We start from the raw sequence: 22,146 nt of genomic DNA, 5'->3' as shown, positions 1-22,146 counted from the left end.
AAGATTAAACTCACATCAACAATAACAACGTCCCTCCCCCCCCCCCCACACCCCACCGCCAATATTTGCAGATTTTCTTCAAAATCATTTAACATTACGCCAATTCAGGGTGTCTGACTTCAGGCCTTTTGAAATAAATGGCATATTTTTCCATATAGTTTCCCAGAAGTAATTATATTTTTAAGAAATACTTTAAAATCAAGTGAAATATTTCACATTCTCTTGGATGTAATTAATTACTGTCTGGATGGCATTAGCTTTGAACACTCCGGGGCATCATTTGTGAAATTACCATGACAATGCATCATTCCCATGTTAGTGACATGAGAATATTAATGTGTTTCTGAATGTCCCTCACTAACCTGGGAAAGCAATTATTCAGAAGCATGATTTAGAAATATATATAGGACTTCAGCATCGCCAAATGTATTGTTTCTGGAAAAAAACATCACTCAGATCTAAGCTGAAAGTTTAATTGTAAAATCTTGAGAAATAAAGAGCAATCACTGGTATGTTTTCCAAATATCATCTGAACTAGTCATAAAAATGCCTTCTGACTTTATGAATAATATGCACACGATCACTAAGTTTTACTACAACCTAACATCTGCCCACAAATACTATTTTCTGTATTTTCATTTGTTTACATGGTATTTTCATAAATTATAGAAACGTCTTTACAAAATTAGCACTTAGGGGCGCCTGGGTGGCTCAGTCGGTTAAGCGTCCGACTTCGGCTCAGGTCATGATCTCGCGGTCCGTGGGTTCAAGCCCCGCGTCGGGCTCTGGGCTGACAGCTCAGAGCCTGGAGCCTGTTTCAGATTCTGTGTCTCCCTCTTTCTCTGACCCTCCCCTGTTCATGCTCTCTCTCTCTCTCTGTCTCAAAAATAAATAAATGTTAAAAAAAATTTTTTTAAACAAAATTAGCACTTATAATTTAAGAAAAGCTCTTTCAGATTTATCATGTAATAGCATAATACCCAGAGAAGCACAGAATTCTATCACCACACTTGTATCTTATTTTCATGATTTTTGTAGCAAAGATGACCCAATCTTATTAATGGAGGTTTTATGTCATATCACTTTTCTTAATGATGCTGTTAGTGGGAAATGAATTTAGAGTTGTTTGAAAGTTTATGAACAGACAAGATTTAAAATTCATCCTTCAAATGCAATAAAACAAGATGGTCTAAATGAAAATAATTAGAGTATATATGTTTAGTTTTTAAGCAATATACTGAAAACCATATAGGTTTGAGTGTCCAGTGCTTCTACAGCCTCCACCTATTACAGATAATGACTTGACACAACTGGTTAATAATTTAAACCTTTTATAGAGGCTTCCCATCATTCAAGCTGAAAATACTCAGACTCAATATTTCTGACCTTTACATAAAAGTAGAAACAGGGGCGCCTGGGGGGCTCCATGGGTTAAGCGTTTGACTCTTGATTTCAGCTCAGGTCATGATTTCATGGTTAGTGGGATTGAGCCCTGCCTTGGGCTCTGTGCTGACGGTGGACAGCCTGCTTGAGATTCTCTGTCTCTCTCTCTCTCTCTCTCTCTCTCTCTCTCTCTCTCTCTCAAAAATAAATAAATAAACTTAAAAAAAAAAAGTAGAGACAAGAGTAGATGCTAATGCCATATGGTTGTCCACATGCTTCAGGTCAGCTATAGTCGAAGTAAGCATGCAGAGAATAACCTCTAGACAGAGCGTGAATTAAGAATAAGACACTTCTGGGGCGCCTGGGTGGCGCAGTCGGTTAAGCGTCCGACTTCAGCCAGGTCACGATCTCGCGGTCCATGGGTTCGAGCCCCGCGTCGGGCTCTGGGCGGATGGCTCAGAGCCTGGAGCCTGTTTCCGATTCTGTGTCTCCCTCTCTCTCTGCCCCTCCCCCGTTCATGCTCTGTCTCTCTCTGTCCCAAAAATAAATAAACGTTGAAAAAAAAAAAAAAAAGAATAAGACACTTCTGTGTAGGCCTGAAGTTTCCTCTGATTAGCATGGAAATCATAGGCAATACCTACTCTTTTTAGGGTTTTTATCATTTTCAAATGAAGTAACATATGAAAGCACTTGATAAATGCTGAAAATGCAGCACAATACAAGGCATTACTATTTACATTGTGATTAAAATATATTGAGTGCACATCAAAATAACATGTATGTACTCCTGAACTAAAACTTGTTGGATATAGAATTTATGAAAAAGATAAATCAGACACATTTATTCACACATACTTCTATCATCTTCCACATTTTCCAATGAAAAGAAAAATAACTCATAGAGTGCATAGAGATGTGCTGTAATCACATTATTGCATTCCTAAAGATTATTGACTACTGTTGATATTTTCAAACAGCAGAATCTAAATGAGCCTCATTAAATACAAAAGAGCTCATGGAAATATATTAAGTAGCTTGAGGACTCTCTAAGGGGTCAGACAATTTGACTTGCATACAACCAGCTAGAAATGCTGGCTACCCTCACGTGCAAGCACAATACAGAACTGTTCTATAAGCCACCACCACTCCAGCCCCGCGGTTCAGGCCCTATGGGATCTGGGACTGGGTAACAGAAATTCACCAAAGCTGCCTTGGGACAAAAGGATGTTACAGCTATCATGTGCCAGAAGATCAGGTTTTCCAGTATGTGACTGAATCTCTTTGCTCACTTCCTTCTCAACGTGTGCTATAAGCAAATTTACACACAGGATCTGATATACTCAGTCTACACTGGAGTGTAAATCCACGCTTTCTTTGGCATTTATTTACCTCTTACTCTGTGCCAGATACATGGTAGGCATTGGTGATAACATGGGAGTAACACAAGATCCTTGCCCTTGATAAGCTTACAACCTAAAGGAGAGCAGTATGTAGTAACTAAAAGTGAAAAACTTCACATGAGCATAGAGCATAAAAGACAGAGAAAATATCAGCAAAACCAAAGGGGTGTGTGTGTGTGTGCATGCAAAAGTATCTTCAATACTTACTATTTACTAAAAGTACTGAATATAAAAAAAACCACACAAACATATATATTTTTTACTTGAGGGAGGGAGGGAGGGAGAGATAGTGGAGGAGAGAAAGACAGAGAACGCACAAGAGTGCAAGTGGGGGAGAGCGGCAGAGGGGAAAAAGAGAATCTTAAGCAGGCTCCACACTCAGTGCAGAGCCAGATGTGGGGCTCAATCCCACGACCCTGGGATCATGACCTAAGCTGAAATCACGAGTCAGATGCTCAGGTATACTTAACAGTAACTGATTGTAATCACAGACATGTTATATTTATGTGCATATAAAAGGCATACAGATACAACCAGGAACATTGCAAGAGAGTAAATTATCAATGTAATTAAGCAAGGTGTTTAATAACTCATGCTTTATGTAACATTTTAAAAAGAGCAAAGTTTTTTTAAAAGTACAAATCACTTAAGTTCTTCCAACACATTTGTTTTTTAAAGATGGAAAGTTTTGATTCTAAATGGGAAATGTTTACAGCAAGATCATCAGTGAGTAAAAAAAGAGTGAGCAATAAAAGAAAAAATAATTATTTTATGAACTCAGATCTTACCACGTGATAGTATTTTTCCATTGAGAGAGACACAATTTGCTGACATAATGAACCATCAATTTTGCAAAGATACAAAAGGATCTTCTTGTAAGGTAGTATAATTTTAACAAGCCATCAAATCTAGAGTATTTGTAGTGAACGTAATGAACTCATTAAAAAAAGAAAAAGTTAAAGAGAAATGGAGAAGGAAGAAGAAGAAAAGGAGAGAAAAAAAGCAGCTCCTGAATTCCAAAATCAGGAGAAATGGATTTTTAGTTAACTCTGCCTTCTTCTTTTGCTTTCTGTCCAGACATATTTTAATGGGCTCTCTTCTAAGTAGCAAAGTCTCCCAGGGCACCAACATGTTGCAGCAAGTTGAATAAAACTTTCAATTCGTTCTTGGCTCTAATACCCAATACAGTTAGATGAAATATCTATTACATCTCCTGGAAAAATCTGGTATTCAGTGATTTTTAAAGTGACACTCAGGCTTTTTTAAAAAGTAGAATGTTTCCCTTGTGTTTTTCCCTGACACACAGGTCTGAAGTTTTTGTCTTTCCTGATAAAGCCAGATTTATAGTCCCATTTAAAATGTTCTTTGACTTTAATCATTCTTCATTTTTGGCAAAACTGTAGAGTTGACTATGAATGTAGCACTTTATATTTCAATTAAACACAGTATGTTTTCAGAGGCCATGAATGCTCTTTGCTGCTTAAATCCCCAGTGGGTTTAAAAAGCATATGAAAATATATCTGTATGTTTATGGGAACAATTCAGGCACTGAAGATTTTAAATTTGCTAGAAAGGTATATCACTAACCAAAACACATTAGCTATGAATTTAGTTCCTAACAGTCCTTCAATAACATGTTTCTTATATCGCTTTTATATAAATAACATATAAATGTCTTCAAGATTGCACCTCCAAAAGACACGTTAGAAAATATTCATTCACATCCTTAAATTATAATCTTTGTGTAAAATTTTATTAATTTCATGTAAGTAGGACAAATAAATCCAATTTTATAATATTTTTTAAAAATTAGAATTCAAGGTTATGAAAGAATTTGAATGATTTAACATTTTGCTTGTTGTCCTCCTCACTCAATTTCTTGAATATTTAGAAGTTGCCTTTATCATTACTTATTGGTTCCTTTTCTTCACCATGCCTACCATGATATGGTTTTCCCTATAGAAAAGTACAAAAAGCCAGGCACCTGGGTGGCTCAGTCAGTTAAGTGTCTGACTTGCTTTCAGCTCACGTCAAGATCTCAAAGTTCCTGAGTTCAAGACGCATGTCATCTACACTGACAGTGCAGAGCTTGCTTGGAATTCTCTCCCTCTCTCTCTGTCCCTCCCCAGCTAGCATGCTTTCATTCTCTCTCTCTCTCTCTCTCTCTCTCTGTCTCTATCTGTTAAAATAAATAAACTTAAAAAAAAAAAAAAAGGTAAGAGGCAAAGTGGAGACAAAACCGTGCAGTGTAAGAAGTACTGACCCTACTAGAACCTTTTTATTACAAAAAATTTTTAAAACCAGACCCTCATTTCCTTTCTCCAGAACTATAATCTCCAAGAATAATTCTTTCAAATTGTATAAAAGTAAGTCTTTGACTACGGGAAGCCAATACTAACTTGAGATAAGAAGATATGAAAGAGCTCATTAATTCCCTTATGGTCCCTTATGGTCATTGAACTTTAGGCACATTCATTTATTTATTTATTTATTTATTTATTTATTTACTTACTTACTTACTTACTAGAAATAGAAAATATAAAAAAGAAATTATCTCAATGTTAAACTTAGAAAAGTTTCTTCAAATTAGTAAAATGCTTACTTTAAAAGACATGCGTGCTCTCTGGTTCCAAGCGAAATGAGACTGTTACCCAGAAAGCAACTGAGCCATTCAGGATGAAAATTAATAGGGAAATTTACAGGGGTTGCTGGTAGATCAAAATTTTACTCTTGAATCCAATTCCAGCAGACCATAATCACTCACCCTGCTCCCAATTCTGCATTTTAACTATTTTATTTCATTTTATTATTATTTTTTATTTTTTATTTAAGTAGGCTTCACACCCAGTGCAGAGCCCAATGCAGGGCTTGAACTCAAGAGATTAAGACCAGAGCTGAGATCAACAGTTGGATGCTTAACCAACTGAGCCACCCAGACGCCCTGCATTTTAACTATTTTTTAAGTAGAAAGGTATTTAATAAACTAACTAAACTATTGTTATAACCTAACAATAAGAATAAGGAATGAACAGGGAATCCACGCTCTAGGAAAATTTCTTGTTTCTTCTTCTGGTTTGAACTACTAAAAAATGTGAATCTGTATCTCTTTTCCCCAGACATCCTCAGCCTCAACACACACATAGTATGATTGATAATATATACACTATGAACATTTGAGACTTACTGACATTAAGTCTTCAAATACAAAACCAAGGAATGGTTCTGAAGAGTCCAGAATAAAAGAATTTTTCCAGCACTTTAAAAAATAATAATGCATCTGTAACCACTGAACATGCATGTATTTACATGACAAGAATATGTGATAATCACCAGGAATACAAAGACCAAAGGCGCAATCCATGAACTCAAAGAATTCATGGTCTCTTGAAGGAGACAGACAAGTATCCAGTAATTACACTGAAGTGTAGCCAAGTGTTATAAAGGATACAATCACAGGGAACTATAATGGTACAGAAAATACTTTATTCCTATGAATGTGTCTGCTTGCATACCCTTTGACTTTTAGCAATCCAAGTGGTACTGAATGACCTGAACTTCAGTATGCCTCTTACAGTCATAATTATCAGTTCTATAATAACCATTTCCTACCAGTAATGAAATTTCACCAAGCCTTGCTTTCCAGCCTTGACCTGCATGGATCTGATTGCATAACATCATGACATGCTCTGACTGTTCCATACCTCTTTTTTTTATTGCCTTGGAATATGGCAACAAGCAAACCATAAACTTGAGGGAAGTAGGGTGGCTGAGGATAAAACAAGGTCTACATGGGGCAGTCCAGAATGACTGGGTTTGTTTGATCAGGGGAAAACATCAAGCTTGTAGATTATAGAACAGGACTGAGTAGTCTAAAGTGAACGTGGTTAGGAGCAGTTACCTAAAAGGAAGGAAAGGGTTGTTGAGACACAGTTTTGTTTAGTTTCAAACTTGCCCCCATACTGTGCTATTATTTATGTTTATTAATAAACGAGGATTATGTGTAAGTGGTCTTGCATTTAAAAAATATTAACACACCTGATATGTTAATATTTGAGTTTATTTATTATTTATTTTGAGACAGAGATAGAGAGGAAGCAGGGAGGGGGAGAGAGAGAGAGAGAGAGAGAGAGAGAGAGAATGAGAATGAATCCCAAGCAGGATCCTCACTGTCAGCACAGAGCCTGATGTTGGGCTCAAATTCACGAACCGTGAGATCATGACTCATGAGCCGAAGTCAAGAGTCAGACACTTAAGTGACTGAGCCACCCAGACACCCCTATGTTGAGATTTTTTAAATGCAAGACTGCTTACACAAAATCCTCATTTACTTGCAATGTATTTATGAGGCAAGGAGAGAACCTACAGCCTGAATTTCTCCAAAACGACTGATTGTTGTTAGAACTACACAATAAGAATTACTATTAAACTCAAAATGTTATCTGATATAATAATACATTATCACATAATTATCTTTATTAGACTAGTTACTAAGTTACCTCAAATCATCATAAGGGAAAGGGGAAAAGAGCTAACACATGGATTTTGGTTCCTCACAGAGATTTGAGATAGAGACAAAAAGGATCATGGGAGAACTGGAGTTCAAGCCTCTGAAGTTTAAAATATCTGGGAATGTACAAAAACAGTGAGAGGGAGGATATTTTTTGCCACAAAATAATGAGACATTTAATTTCTACATACTATTATTTCATTAGACATTTGGGGTAAAAGCCAGACCATGAAGTCCTTGGCACTATGATTTTTCAGTAAGTGAGCAGGCCTCCAAAAGGTCTCAGTAATTAACATAGAGTCTTTTCTCCTTGGGTCGTTTCTTCATTTGCCCCTTCCACTGCCAGAAAGAAATCCCAAGAAAATAACCTTCTGGCCTCAGATAGAATTATGAAGGTGAAGATCAGAGCCCAGAATTCTTTTCATTTTCATTTAAACTAGTTCTGAGGCCCTAATTACAAATGTTTATTGTTATCCAATCACTCTTCCTATTAAAATATAGCTTAGATTCCAAGCTCAAGATACTTTTAATGTTTAAAAATACCTGAATAAGAATGATCAGTTTGGAAGATGGCAGAGTAGAAGGACGGTGAGCTCTCCTGGTCCCACGATCAAACTAGGTAACACTCACATAAGTGTAAATAACCAGAAAACAACCTGAACACTGGCAGAACAAACCCCACAACTTAAAGTAGGGAAGAAGCCACATGGAAGGAGATAGGAAGGGTGAAGACGTGGTCCATGGCTGTCCATGGTGGGGAGGGAGGTAGCAGTGTGGAGAAGGGAGGAAAACAGACTTTCACACCAGGAAGCCCACAAAAAGAGGACAAATCCCCATAATATTTGCCTCTGAGGGGCTGAATTTTGTGAGTTCTTAAAACTAGCTGGACTTAAAGCTGGAATTTTAAAAATTGGCGGGCTCAGCTCTGGGAGTGCCCAGGGGGTTTTAGGAAGCAGAATCCTTGCACTTAAGAGACAACATGACAGGAGCGCCTGGGTGGCTCAGTCGGTTGAGCATCTGACTTCAGCTCAGGTCAGGATCTCACAGTTTGTGGGTTCGAGCCCCGCGTCGGGCTGTGTGCTGACAGCTCGGAGCCTGGAGGCTGCTTCTGATTCTTTGTCTCCCTCTCTCTCTGCCCCTCCCCTGTTCATGCTGTCTCTCTCTGTCTCTCAAAAATAAATAAATGTAAAAAAAAAATTAAAAAAAAAAAGAGACAACATGACAAATGGCCCATGCAGATGCACCTTATAACTAGCAGTTTGGAAAATACCAGGGGCAGACCAGAGGGACAGTGGTTTCTTCATCTCGGACCGTGGATCAGAAAGACAGGGATCATGGGAGACAAGGAACAAATGTGCTGTCAGGTGACATTTCCCTCCCCTCCCCCCCCAAACAATGGCCAGCTGTGGCAACCAGTCTGGTGCCAATACTCCTTACCCCTTACCACTTGCTGGCCCCAAGCCACCACTGCCCTTGTTGTCTCCTAGCTTCAGCAGATCTGCCTTTCCCAGTCACACTCTCCTCAGTCTGGCCACTGTGGACCCCTCAGCAAATTGAGTGGCTCTGCCAACACCACATCTCATATTTTGGGTGGGGTTTGGGGGGCCTTAGTTCCAGGGGATCAGAAACAGATCTTGTTTTGCAAACACACATTATTAAAACATACCTTACCCCTGCTGGGAACCAAACACTGCCCACAATCGGCAGAGAAAGCCTTTGCAGACAAGTGGACTGAAGGAAAAAGAAGCCAAGACTCAACGGCAGAGCACACACACCACATAGGAGACACTCCCTCAAGAGCCAGGCCCTAGGGAACCGGCAACACTGCAATGCAGGGCACCACAGGACCTCTTCTTCTTAAGGCTATTAGTGTGAAGAGCAAGAGAAGCAGCTGACTTTTCTAACTCACAGAAACACATACATGACAGCAGACAAAATGAGGAAACAGAGAAACATCTCCCAAATGAAAGAACAGGACCAAACCACAGCAAGAGACCAAAGTGAAATAGATACAAGTTATACGCCTGACAGGGAATTTGAAGTAATGATCATAAAGCCAGTGGACTTGAGAAAAGACTAGAAGACATACATCAGTGAGACCCTTAACAAAGAGATAAAAAGGAACCAATCATGGATCAGGAACACAATAAAAGAAATTAAAAATACATTTGATGAAAAAAATAGCAGGCTAGATAAAGAAGAGGAATCAATCAGCAACTTAGAACACAGAGTAATGGAAAGTAACCAAGATAAGTAAAGGAGATAAAAGAAAATTATGCAAATTGAGAATAGTTTTAGGAAACTCAGTGACTCCATCAAATGTAATAACATCCACATTAAAGAGACCACAGAGGAAGAGAGACATAAGGTAGAAAGTTTATTTGCAGAAATAAGAGCTGAAAGCTTCCCTGTAATGCAGGGAAGATCAATGAGACACCAGAGAGTGCCTCAAAAATTCAACCCAAGGAGTTCTGCACCAAGACACATAGTAATTAAAATGGCAAAAAGTGGCAATAAAAAAAATTTTAAGTCACAAAAGAGGACAGTTACATATAAGAGAAACCCCATCAGGCTATCAGAGGATTTTTTAGCAGAAACTTTGCAGGACAGAAGAGAGTGGCATGATATATTCAAAGAGCTTGAAAGGGAAAATCTATAGCCAAGAGTACTCTATCCAGTAAGGGTATCATTCAGAATAGAGAGAGAGATAAAGAGTTTCTCAGACAAAGAAAAAAACCCCAAAAAACAAAAAACAAACAAAAAAACTAAAAAGGTTTATGATCGCGAAACCAGCCATACAAGAAATATTAAAGGGGACCCTTTCAGTGGAAAGGAAAAACCTTAAGTGGCAATATGAAAAATTAAAAAAACACAAAGACAGTGAAAATAATATTTCTGGAAAAATCAGTCAAAGTTCTCATAAAATAAAAAGGATATAAATATAATACTATATACCTAAAACGTGGGGGGAGGGGTGGGGAGGGAAGTAAAGAATGGGTTTTAAACTTAAGCAACCATCAATGTAATATAGATTGCTACATACAGAAGATGTTCTATACAAACTTAATAATAATCACAAATCAAAAACCAGTAATAGAACAAAAACAGTAATACATATGCAAAGAATAAAGAGAAAGAAACCCAACTATATCATTAAAGAAAGTCAACAAATCATGAAAGAGAGAAAAGATCAGAGAAAAGCTATAGAAACAACCAAAAAACTCATAACAAAATGGCAATAATATTCATCAATAATTACCAAAAATTTAAATAGATTCAGTGTCCCAATCAAAAGACACAAGGTGACAAATGTATAAAGAAGCAAGACCCATCTATATGCTGCCTATGAGACTCATTTTAACTAAAGACACATGCAGACTGAAGATGAAGGGATGAAAAAACATTTATCATGAAACTGAATGTCAAAAAAAAAAAAAAAGCCAGCCTAGCAATAATTAGATCATACTAAATAGACTTTAAAACAAAGATTATAACAAGAGACAAAAAGGACACTATATAAAGATAAAGGGGACATCCAACAAGAAGATACAAAAACTGTAAATATTTATGCACCCAACATGAAAGTGCCCAAATGTCTAAAACAGTTAATAACAATCCACAGTAATACACTAACAGTAGATGACATTAACACCCCAGTTAAATTAATGGACAGATCATCCAAACAGAAAGTGGAATGATTTTCCAAACAGAAAATGTCTTTGAATAATACATTGGACCTGATGGATTTAACAGACTTATTCAGAACATTCCATCCTACAACAGCAGAATACATAGACTTTTCAAGTGCACATGTAACATTCTCTAGCATACATCACATATTAGGCCACAAAACAAGTCTCAACAAATGTAAAAAACAAACAAACAAACAAAAACCACAAAGTCTTACCATGCATCTTTTCTGACTACAACACAATGAAACTAGAAATGAACCAAAAGAAAAAATCTGGAAAAACCACAAATACATGAAGGTTAAATAACATGCTATTAAACAATGAATGGGTCAACCAAGAAAACAAAGATAAAATCAAAAATTATACGGAAACAGAGGTGCCTGGGTGGCTTAGTCAGTTAAGCATCTGACTCCTGACTTTGCCTCACATAATGATCTTGTGATTCATGAGTTCAAGCCCTGTATCAGGCTCTGCACTGACAAGAGGCTTCATGTGCATGCATGCACACTCTATCTAAATAAATAAATAAATAAATAAATAAATAAATAAATAAATAAATTTTTTAAGTCATATGGAGACAAATGAATATGAAAACACAATGGTCCAAAACCCATGGAATGCAGCAAGAGTGGGTCAAAGAGGGAAGTTTACAGCAATCTAGGCCTCCCTCAAGAGGCAAGAAAAGTCTTAAACAAGCCAACCCTACATCTAAAGGAGCTAGACACAGAACAAACAAAACACAAGCCCAGCAAAAGGAGGGAAATAATAAAGATTAGAACAGAAATAAGTGATATAGAAACTCAAACAAAAAACAAAAACAGAAGACTGATCAATGAATTCAGGAGCTGCTTCTTTGAAAACATCAATAAAATTGATAAATCTCTAGCAAGACTCATTTACAAAAATAGAGAGAGAAAGGACCCAAATAAACAAAATCAGTAATGAAAGAGAAGTAGTAACAACACCACAGAAATACAAACGATTGTAACAGAATATTATGAAAACCTATACGCCAACAAATTAGACAACTAGAAAAAAATGGATTAATTCCTAGAAACATATCACCTAGCCAAACTAAAGCAGGAAAAAATAGAAAATTTGAACAGACCAATAATCAGCAATGAACTTGAATTGGTAATCAAAAAAGCTCCCAAAAAACAAGAGTATAGGACCATATGGCTTCACGTGTAAATTCTACCAAAAATTTAACAACAATTCTATTTTTCTCAAATTAGTCCAAAAACTAAAAGAGGAAGGAAAATTTCCAAATTCGTTCTATGAAGACAGTATCACCCTGATACCAAAACCAGATAAAGACACCAGAAAAAAAGAGAGCCACAGGCCAGTATCTCTTACGAATATAGATACAAAAATCGTCAACAAAAATATTAGCAAACTGAATCCAATAATACATTAAAAAAAATCCATACACCACAATCAAGTGGGATTTATTCCCAGAGGCAAAGGTGGTTCAATATGCACAAATCAATGTGATACGTCACATCAGTAAGCGAACAAATAAAAAAAAAGTATGATCATCTCAATACATGCAGAAAAGCATCTGACAAAGTACAATACCCATTCATGATATAGATGCTCTCCAAAGTAAGTCTAGAGGGAACATATCTTAACAGAATAAAGGTCTAATATAAAAAACCCACAACCAACATCATCCTCAATCATGAAAAACTAAGAGCTTTTCCCCTAAGTCTTGGGATAAGACAAAGATATCCACCTCTCACCACTTTTATTCAGCATAGTTCTGAAAGTCCTAGCCACATAATTTAGACAACATAAAGAATTAGAAGGCATCCAAATTGAGAAGTAAAATTCTCACTATTTTTAGATGACATGATGCCATATATATGGAAAACCCAAAAAAACTAGTAGAACTAGTTAAAAATTCAGTAACAATCCCAGGATACAAAATCAATGTCTAGAAATCTACTGCATTCCTGTATACTAAAAATGATGCAGCAGAAAGTGAATTTAAGAAAACAATCCCTTTTATAATCACACTAAAAATAAACAAAAAAAATGTTTAGAATAAATTTAACCAAAGAGGTGAAAGACCTGTACTCTGAAAACTATAAAATATTGATAAAAAAAATTGAAGATGATGCAAAGAAATGAAAAGACATCCCGTGTTCATAGATGAGAAAAACAAATATTGTTAAAATGTCTATACTGCCCAACGTGATACACAGATTTAATGCAATCCCTGTGAAAACACCAACATTTTTAACAGAATTAGAACAATCATAAAATTTGTATAGAACTACAAAAGATCTCAAATAGCCAAAACAATCCTGAAAAAAAATGGAGTTATCACAATTCCATATTTCAAGTTATATTATAAAGTGGTATACATTAAACTCTATGGTACTGGCATAAAAAATAGACACATAGATGAATAGAACACAAAACCCATAAATAAATCCACCATTATATGGTCAATTAATCTTTGACAAAGGAGGAAAGAATATGCAATGGGAAAAAGAAAGAAACTGGACCACTTTCTCACACCATACACAAAAACAAAATCAAAATGGATTAAACACCTATATGTGAGCGCTGAAGCCATAAAAATCCTAGAAAGGAGCACAAGCAGTTATGTCTCTGACACCAGCCATAACAACAGTTTTCTAGTTATCTCTCCTGAGGGAAAGGAAATAAAAGCAAAATAAATTATTGGGACTACATCAAAATAAAGAGCTTCTCCACAGCAAAGGAAACAATCAACAAAACTAAAAGGCAACCTATGGAATGACATATCTAATAATGGGTTATTATCCAAAATATATAAAGAACTTATACAACTCAACACCCAAAAACCAAATAATCTAATTATAAGTGAGCAGAAGGAATGAAAAGACATTCCTCCAAAGAAGACATCCAGATGGCTAACAGAGACATGAGAAGATACACAACAACTCATCATCAGGGAAATGCAAACCAAAACCACAATGAGATAACATCTCCTATCTGTCAGAATGGCTAAAATCAAAAACACAAGAAACAACAACTATTGGTGAGGTTGTGGAGAAAAAGGAACCTTCTTGCACAGCTGACTGGAATGCAAACTGGTGCAGCCACTGTGGAAAACAATATGCACATTCTTCACAAAATTAAAAATAAAATTACCCTATTATCCAGGAATTGCACTACTGGGTATTTACTCAAAAAAACACATGAGCACTAAAAGGGATATATGCATGCCTGTTCACTGCAGCATTATTTACAATAGCCAATCTATGGAAGCAGTCCAAGTATCCATCAATAGATGAATGGATAAAGAAGAAGTGACATATGTCCATATATACATACTCACACGCGCGTGCGCGCGCACACACACACACACACACACACACACACACACACAATGGAGTATTACTCAGCCATAAAGAAGAATGAAATCTTGGCATCTGCAACAACATAGAGCTAGAGAGTATAATGCTAAGCAAAATAAGTCAGTCAAAGACAAATACAATATGATTTCACTTGTGTGTGGAATTCAAAAAACAAAACAGATGAGCAAAGGGGAAATGAGAGAGAGGGTGGGGCAAACCAAGCAACAGACTCTTAATTACAGAGAACAAACTGAGGGTTACCCGAGGAGAAGTGGGTCGCAGGATGGGTGAAATAGGTGATGGGGGTTAAGAGTACACTTAGCATAATGAAAAAAAAAAGAAGAAAAAAAAAGAACAAGCAACTTATTGTTTCAAATTTAACGTTAGCTTCTGTGGTAATGTCAGTGTTTAGCTATGCAAAGTGCTATTAAGTGTGAGTTTGTTACAAATATTTCCTAAAGGACAGAGGAGAAATACTAAAATTCTTCAAGCTACAAATCTAATGGAAAGGCTTTTACTTGCTGATCAGCTTCAGGTACAAGCGTTTTTTTCCTTAGTTAATAATAATAATAATAATAATAATAATAATAATAATAATAATAAAAAAGCTCCATGTTATTGGCTTCAGAATTGTGCTAAATATTAAAAAATAAAATTAAGAAAATGAATAGCTTGATGCAAATACAGCATTCAAATCTCTGTAGGAAGCTGAACTCAAAATCAAGACATGAAATCATCTAGGGGACATTTCTGACAAGGGTCAACCTTCAGGACCACAATTCTCTGACAGAAAGAAGCACCAATTTCAATTTGCAAACATCCACTCAGGTGTGAAATGTGTCTTTCTCCCAGAAACCTCTATTTCAGTGGTACAGAGCTCAGGCAGTATCCTGTATCCTGGCATCACCCCAAGCAAAACAATAAAATGTGTGCATGTTCTCTATTTTAAATGTATCCAGCCATGACTACATTAATTGTGAAGCTTCAGTGACTTTATTTTAGCTTTGAATATTTTCAGGTGTTTTTATTTGGCAGTTCTTATTAGTGATATACTTAAGCATAAATCATTGAGAAACGCTACTTTCAGAGAGAAAATGGCCTGAATATCTCACATATTTACTCAGCAGCCAGTTGACAGGTCTAGTAATTTCATTGGTATTTACTGTATACTCTTCTGCGAAGAGACAAAATAAATTTGTTTTCCTCATTCACTATAATTTAGTTTTATAAGAATGCAGTCTTATGAAATAATTCAGAGCAGTTCATGGCAAAAAGTACAAAGGAAAGTAAACCTTTCCTTACTCGGGCATATTAACTCTCACACACAAAATGATTAGGTAAGAGTTTATATTCAAGGAGAGGGTGAAAGAGAAACAATGCAAATTCATACAGTGTCCCAAGTTGTTGGGTGAATAACAAAAAAAGGGGGACAATTTGTTGGGTAAATAACAGAAAAAGTCAATTGCATCATCCCATAATATAATAAAATATGATATAGGAAAACAAAGTAGTATTGCAAATCAGAAACCCTAGGTTGGATAACAGCTTCAACACCATCTAGAAGGACCCAAGAACAGCATACAACTTCAGTTGGATTCAGCTTCACTATTTGTAAAATATTAAAGTATCTGTGTTTTAGGGATGCCTGGGTGGCTCAGTCAGAGAGCGTCCAACTCTTGATTTCAGCTCAGGTCATGATCCCAGGGTCATGGGATCAAGCCCTCTATCGGTCTCTGTGCTGATCATGGAGCCTGCTTAAGATTCTCTCTCTCTCTGCTCCTCTCCCTCACTTGCGCACTCTCTCTAAAATGACTGATTGATAGATACAAAGGAAAAGTATCTGTGTTTTAAAAAAAATATAAAGCTTAAGGGTGCCTGTTGGCTGAGTGTCCAACTTTGACTCAGCATGATCTCACAGTTCATGAGTCCGAGCCCCACATCAGGCTCTCTGCTCTCAGCACAGAGCCTGCTTTGGATCCTCTGTCCCCTCCCCAATTTCTGCCCCTTCCCTGCTGGTTCTCTCTATATCTCAAAATAAATTAATACACTTGAAATATAACATAAAGCTTAAATGATTATCTGAGCACTATAGCCTGGAACATAATAGTCTCTCAATTAAACACGAGTAATGAGTATTTCACTTCTAATCTTTTCTGATTTTATTTCATTTTTCCCCTATTTCAGTAATATGCTAGGTACCAACCAATGCACTTAAGGTTAATAGCTGTACATTGGAAACAACTACAAACAGGACCCTATACATGTTTTGTGTCATCTCTAATCATTTTTTCCTAAGAGTTCTCAAGTGAATTATAGTCACTCATTCCTGTCAATTAGCTTAGATCTTAAAAATATAGTGTTTATACTTTTGTAAAACTTGCCAGCTGAGTAGGCACAGAAGATGCTATTTGATTGTAGAAAAGTACAAATCTTCATTTAAACAAAGAAATAGTTCAATGAATATTCTAATATTAGCTTCCTATTAATAGGCATTAGCCAAGCTACTGAGCCACATAAGATAATATATCTGAGGAAGGAGAAGGGAAGGCAGGAAAGAAAATCAAGCAAAAGTCAGGATTCATGTATATGATTATCATAGGAGACTATTTTCAAAATGAGAACACTTAACACCCAGTCTACGATTAATAGTTACTCTTTAATTACTGAAATTATCTTGGTATTCTGGAAAGAGCACTGGATTTACAGCTAGAAGATTCATTTGAGTCGAATGCCTTCTATTATCACCATATATACTTGGTCAAGTCTCTTAATATTTCGCAAAGCAATTTTTGTCATATTCAAAATAGTAATAATTGCCTGTCGTGGGAACCTCTCAGAGTTGTTATATAATGTAAGATATTGTGCGTGAAAGGTATGTGAAAAGGCTTTGTAAACAGCAGGCAGTGTACAACTCTAAGTAATTACATTACTGGTATTGGTGCTGTGGAAGATCTTGCCCACGGTAAAGATGGAGAGGGCTCCTTACACTTAGTGAGTGGACATCCACACAGGAAAGCACCACACAATGGATGAAGAATGAACCCATGTGGCCAAGCCTCATCCTTTCATTTTCTTGTTTGTGAATTGAGGATTACGGTCGTTACTTACTAAGGCCGTAGGTTGTGGGTGAAATACCACACTCTAATGGTCTAGCCAAGTACAAACACTCTCCTACAATGCTCTCATTTTACTGTTCATTTCTACAACCAGCATTGACTTCAAGCAAAATGATCAAGTACTTCCCCTTAATTGACTCAAATCTTTTTCCACTGGAGGTGAACAAGCTGTCATACCATTCCTAGATCCCGACCTTTCAGTAATCACTCTGTGTCCCCACAGTCAAAAGTCTGCCTAGTCTTCAGTCAACATTTATGGAACACCTATTATAAGCCAAGCACAAAAATGACCAAAACACCTGCCCTTAACATACCCCAATGAAAGCAGAGAGGTACCTGATGTTCTAGGCTGAGGAGACTTAAAATCAAAACTAGATTTCTTGAGCATGACATTAGAATATGATACCATCCATACAAGACCAAGCCTTTCCTGCTCTACTTCTCTGATATCCTTTCATAACAAACAACTCTCCAGCCTGTGTTTCTTTATACTTGTAAGGAATTTTCAGTAGATGTTGGGTCCCATTTTAGCCATAGGGACATGTATTCCTGCTATTAGAAAAATGTATTTGGATGCCATGGAGAAAAAGAATAATGTAGATGGAAAAGATCTGTAATAATATTTAAATGACTGATAGTGACAATCAAGGTAGGTTCTCAGTCATAAGAAGGAACAAAATGTCTGGGAAAAGCATTAACACTGATAACGTGCCTTTAGGGACATATTTTCATTTCATAAACTTAAATTTTGCAAACAAACCCGAAGTTAGAAAGATACATTGAATTCACTAATTTTTTTATTCATAGGACACAGGAAAGAAGAATTCTGGATAGAAGTATCTGAGTTTCTTTAGTCATCACCAACATGACAACAGCTCTGGACTTTAGCTACTATTTAAATGGCAAATTTCAGAAAACTGTTGTATTATACAGAGAAATACAGGAAAGGAAATATTTCAGTGTGAATTTCCCAAGGACTTATTATACTAGAAAGGCTGCACATTAATGGATAAATGTGAGAAATTAGGGATGGATCCCAAGTGACAGAATGATTTAGGAGAATACTAAGCTGCTTTAAAGCTTCATAAACTGAGTAACAGCAAAACATAGGAGCTGTGAATCTTAAGGGAACTAATCCAGAGTCATGTGAAGAAAACTTTAGCATAAAAGGATACATAAATAGCTAACTAATCATCTTTGATTTTAAAAAAAGATTACCATAGAATTCAAATGCTTGTATAGATTTATTAAAGGATTGTGTTAACTTCATTGTATTAGTATATATATTTTGACTTTATTAAAAGATTAAGATCTCAAAGAATATTGATGAAAATTAGCCAAGCATATTAGGCAAACCTTAAATATATCATAACCTAGACTTTAAAAAATTAATTTATCTTCATGCATTGGTATACTGAGGGCCATATATATGAATCTATGTAGCTTTGCAAATACATATAAATGCAAAAATTAAAAACAAGATTTGTGATCAAATATTACTTTCAAAATATTTGGCATTAATTCAATGGAATTTTGAGATATGAATGACATATTTACTAAGTAAATCTATTTACTACATTTGCTCATTTCCTTCCTAATTTTAATGGTATTTTTTGTAAAAAAAAAAAAGGGAAATATATGTTCTTCTTTCATTTTATTTCCTTATTACAAACAAATTAAGATATAAGATTTGGTTTCAAATATAGTTTCACATAACTGGGACTATAAACATAGCAAGGAAAGACAGACTATTGCTATGGATTGTAACAGTTAAGATATATAGCTTAATACAGATGTAATGAACACAAGAGCTGTTTTAGAATCTATACCAGTAGGGATTATTCTAGCTTGTGTATTTTGTTGCCTTTTTGGGTTTTTTTTTTCCACTGTATATATTCTCCAATTCTTTCTGAGATCAAAAATATTTTCAATTATAATTGTCCACAGAATTTAGGAATAATTCTGTCTTCGTCTCTCAATGTGGAATTCAGATCAGTAATGAAAATTTAAGTGTTGTTGTTTTTTTTTACATAAAAAGCCCATTTAAGATTTTAGAAATCCAAATTTCAACATTCCCCATTTTGACGGATTCTCATCTTTCTTCTCAAAGTGAGGAGGTGAGGCTTACTGACCATGAGGCATGATGGAGGTGTAAGCCTGTGAGGCTTATGTGGTCTGTAGCTGTTCCTTTATGAAACTCCCGGCTGCCAACATTTGTAGACTATTCTGGTATCTGGGGCAGACTGATAAATGGCAATCACTTCTACTGTCCTACCTTCCCACCCCTCAAAATAACCATTACTTTAATGTTTCAGCTCTGCTTACACGTGAATAGCACGTCTGATTCATCCACTCCCTTGCTTCTGCCAACCTCCTCATTACCTGGACAGGCAAAAACATTCATGTCTATTCCATACCATTCTCAGGCCCAAGGGAAGCTTCATAGGAACCTTGTGCTTCTATCCTGTTAGCTCTTTCTCTCACATTAGAGCTGCTGGACAGGTCTACAAGGCTTCTGTCTTCACGCAGCAAAATCCCAGGATGTTGATACCTCCTTCAGCTCTCTGACATATATAACCTTTTTCTATTTCCTCTCTTCTATTCCCTGCCCTCCACCTCAAAGACAACTGGAGGCAGGAAAAGCAGTTAGCTTACTTTTTTCCAAAAATTATCTTCCCAATTCCTTCTCCTCCTCTTCCAACCTGAAACTCAGTCATACCATATTCTGTGTTGTGGAAGGGGAAGCAGCTTTCTCCTCTTTTCATATGATCCCCAATCTTTTTTATCTCACACTTGGTAGTGATTTACTTTCTCTTGACTTTATTGAGGTACAATTTAAGCACAATAAACGGCTTGTATTCAAAGTAGAAAGATTTACCCATGAAACAATCAAGCGGTGTTTTCTAAACAACCCATCCATAATTCGGCCTTTTTATGTCATTGGTCAACATGAGAGTCACTCCGAGAATAGAATCCATCATGGAATGTCTTATATATTAAATCTTTCACGATATTATTTCTGGGCATCATTCCCTCTAGATAGTGTAAAAATGTTTTCAAAAAGTCATTCATGTTCTAAAGGTTTCAACTGCTTGGGTTTTACCCTTTGGGCAATAATCCTCAAAACATTTCCTAAAATAAACCGGACAAATGAATTCATATGTTTTCAGTGTAATCACAGCACATCTGTGTGTTCTTTCCCATATTAATGAAATATGTTTGAGAAAGCAATTCTACTCAATTTTTTTTTATAATCAAAAGCTAATTATAGCCAAACAGTTCAAGTTTCTTCTATATAGAATTCACAAACAGTTCTAAAAAGGTAAAGTACAAGTTCTTCACATCTAGGATTGGGATCATTAATTTTTACTTTTGTTCTCCTAATGAATTATTATTAAGTCCTCAGAAAATTAATTCTGTTTCACCAAATAGTGTTACTCAATGGTGATTACGAACTATGTGTGTGTTTGGTTAAAGAGGCCAATGTACCACAAAACATACTTTACAAAGAGACCATGCTTTTGTTTTTGCTTTCAACATCTAGACTACAACTATTACTTTACGAGAAAGAAATTTTTCTGAAAATTACGTTACCTGAGCTCAAAAATCTTTGTGCGATGGAAGAAGTATTTATGAAATCTAATCAAAATTAGCCCCAAAATATGGTTAATTGTCATTGAAATCTTACATTTGTATTCATTTTACTGAATTTACTCTTGGGGACTGGAAATCAACAGAACAGGAATGTAGTTAATGACCAGTTTACTTCTGGTCTCTAAAATTTCTAAAGCATAAGGAAATGAGTGAGGAGTGAGGTCTCCTGACATAAAAATTGACACCAGTTCAGGAAGGAATTTTTTTTAATTCTGAAATGTCAATTTACTTGCTACATATATGGCTTTTAAGTCCTCATAGCTCCTAATGTAAATATTCCTTCTGTTGTGATTCCCCCGCCCCTCAAATTAACAATTATTTAAACTCCTGGTCAGTATTCAAGTGTCTCTGAGCTTACTGCCTGAGATTACACAACTACTGCTTGACCTCTATCCTCCAAATATTTGTACCTTTCGAGTTGAGTATTATTTATCTTCAATATCAGAGAAGATAGATAGGAAGAATAGGTAACAGACACAATTCAGAATCTTATTCTCTGATGAACATTTAAATGATAATGATGATGGTAACTACCATTTATTAAATACTTATAATATTCCAAGAATTTGTCTTACTTCATTTTAACCACAATCTAAAGAATTAATTTTATTCCACTTACCTTATAAACAAGATAGAGAAGGCTCAAATAGCTTAAGTATGTTACTTGGTGTGTATATGTTTGAACCAGAATTTAAACCCAGACCTACCTACAGATGTCCATAAATTTGTTACTGGGAATGCTATACATCTTCTCCCAGGCTAATTTTCCACTTTATTGGTGTTCACTGAAAAGGAGAAAGTCAAACTTCATGATTAGACTTATAATCTTTTCACTCAAAGCACAAACTCTTTAAATTTGTGATTTTACTTAAGAGAGTATTTCTGGAAGGCAAAATTTAAAATTTCTAGGGTTTACTTAAATGATATCTGTTGAATATTCTTTTCCTGCCCTGCATACCATCTCATATACCCAAATTTAGTCTCCTAGGAAGCCTGGTAGACACGCTTTAAAGCATAACATGCTTAACATCTGGAGCATGCGAG

General features: G+C 35.9%; 1 long non-coding RNA gene across 1 annotated transcript in view; it reads right to left on the bottom strand.

Moving 5' to 3' along the window:
- LOC128313079 (uncharacterized) overlaps positions 1–22,146 on the bottom strand; it is a 549,707-nt gene that overhangs the window by 174,013 nt on the left and 353,548 nt on the right. The window contains exon 9 of the long non-coding RNA XR_008293246.1: positions 21,810–21,872. This is a non-coding gene — a long non-coding RNA (uncharacterized LOC128313079). The remainder of the gene's footprint in view (positions 1–21,809; positions 21,873–22,146) is intronic.

Source organism: Acinonyx jubatus, chromosome E4, assembly GCF_027475565.1.
Source record: "Acinonyx jubatus isolate Ajub_Pintada_27869175 chromosome E4, VMU_Ajub_asm_v1.0, whole genome shotgun sequence".
Lineage (NCBI taxonomy): Eukaryota > Metazoa > Chordata > Mammalia > Carnivora > Felidae > Acinonyx > Acinonyx jubatus.
Note: the sequence above shows the minus strand (reverse complement) of the source record. Positions and strands in the feature narration are given on the sequence as shown.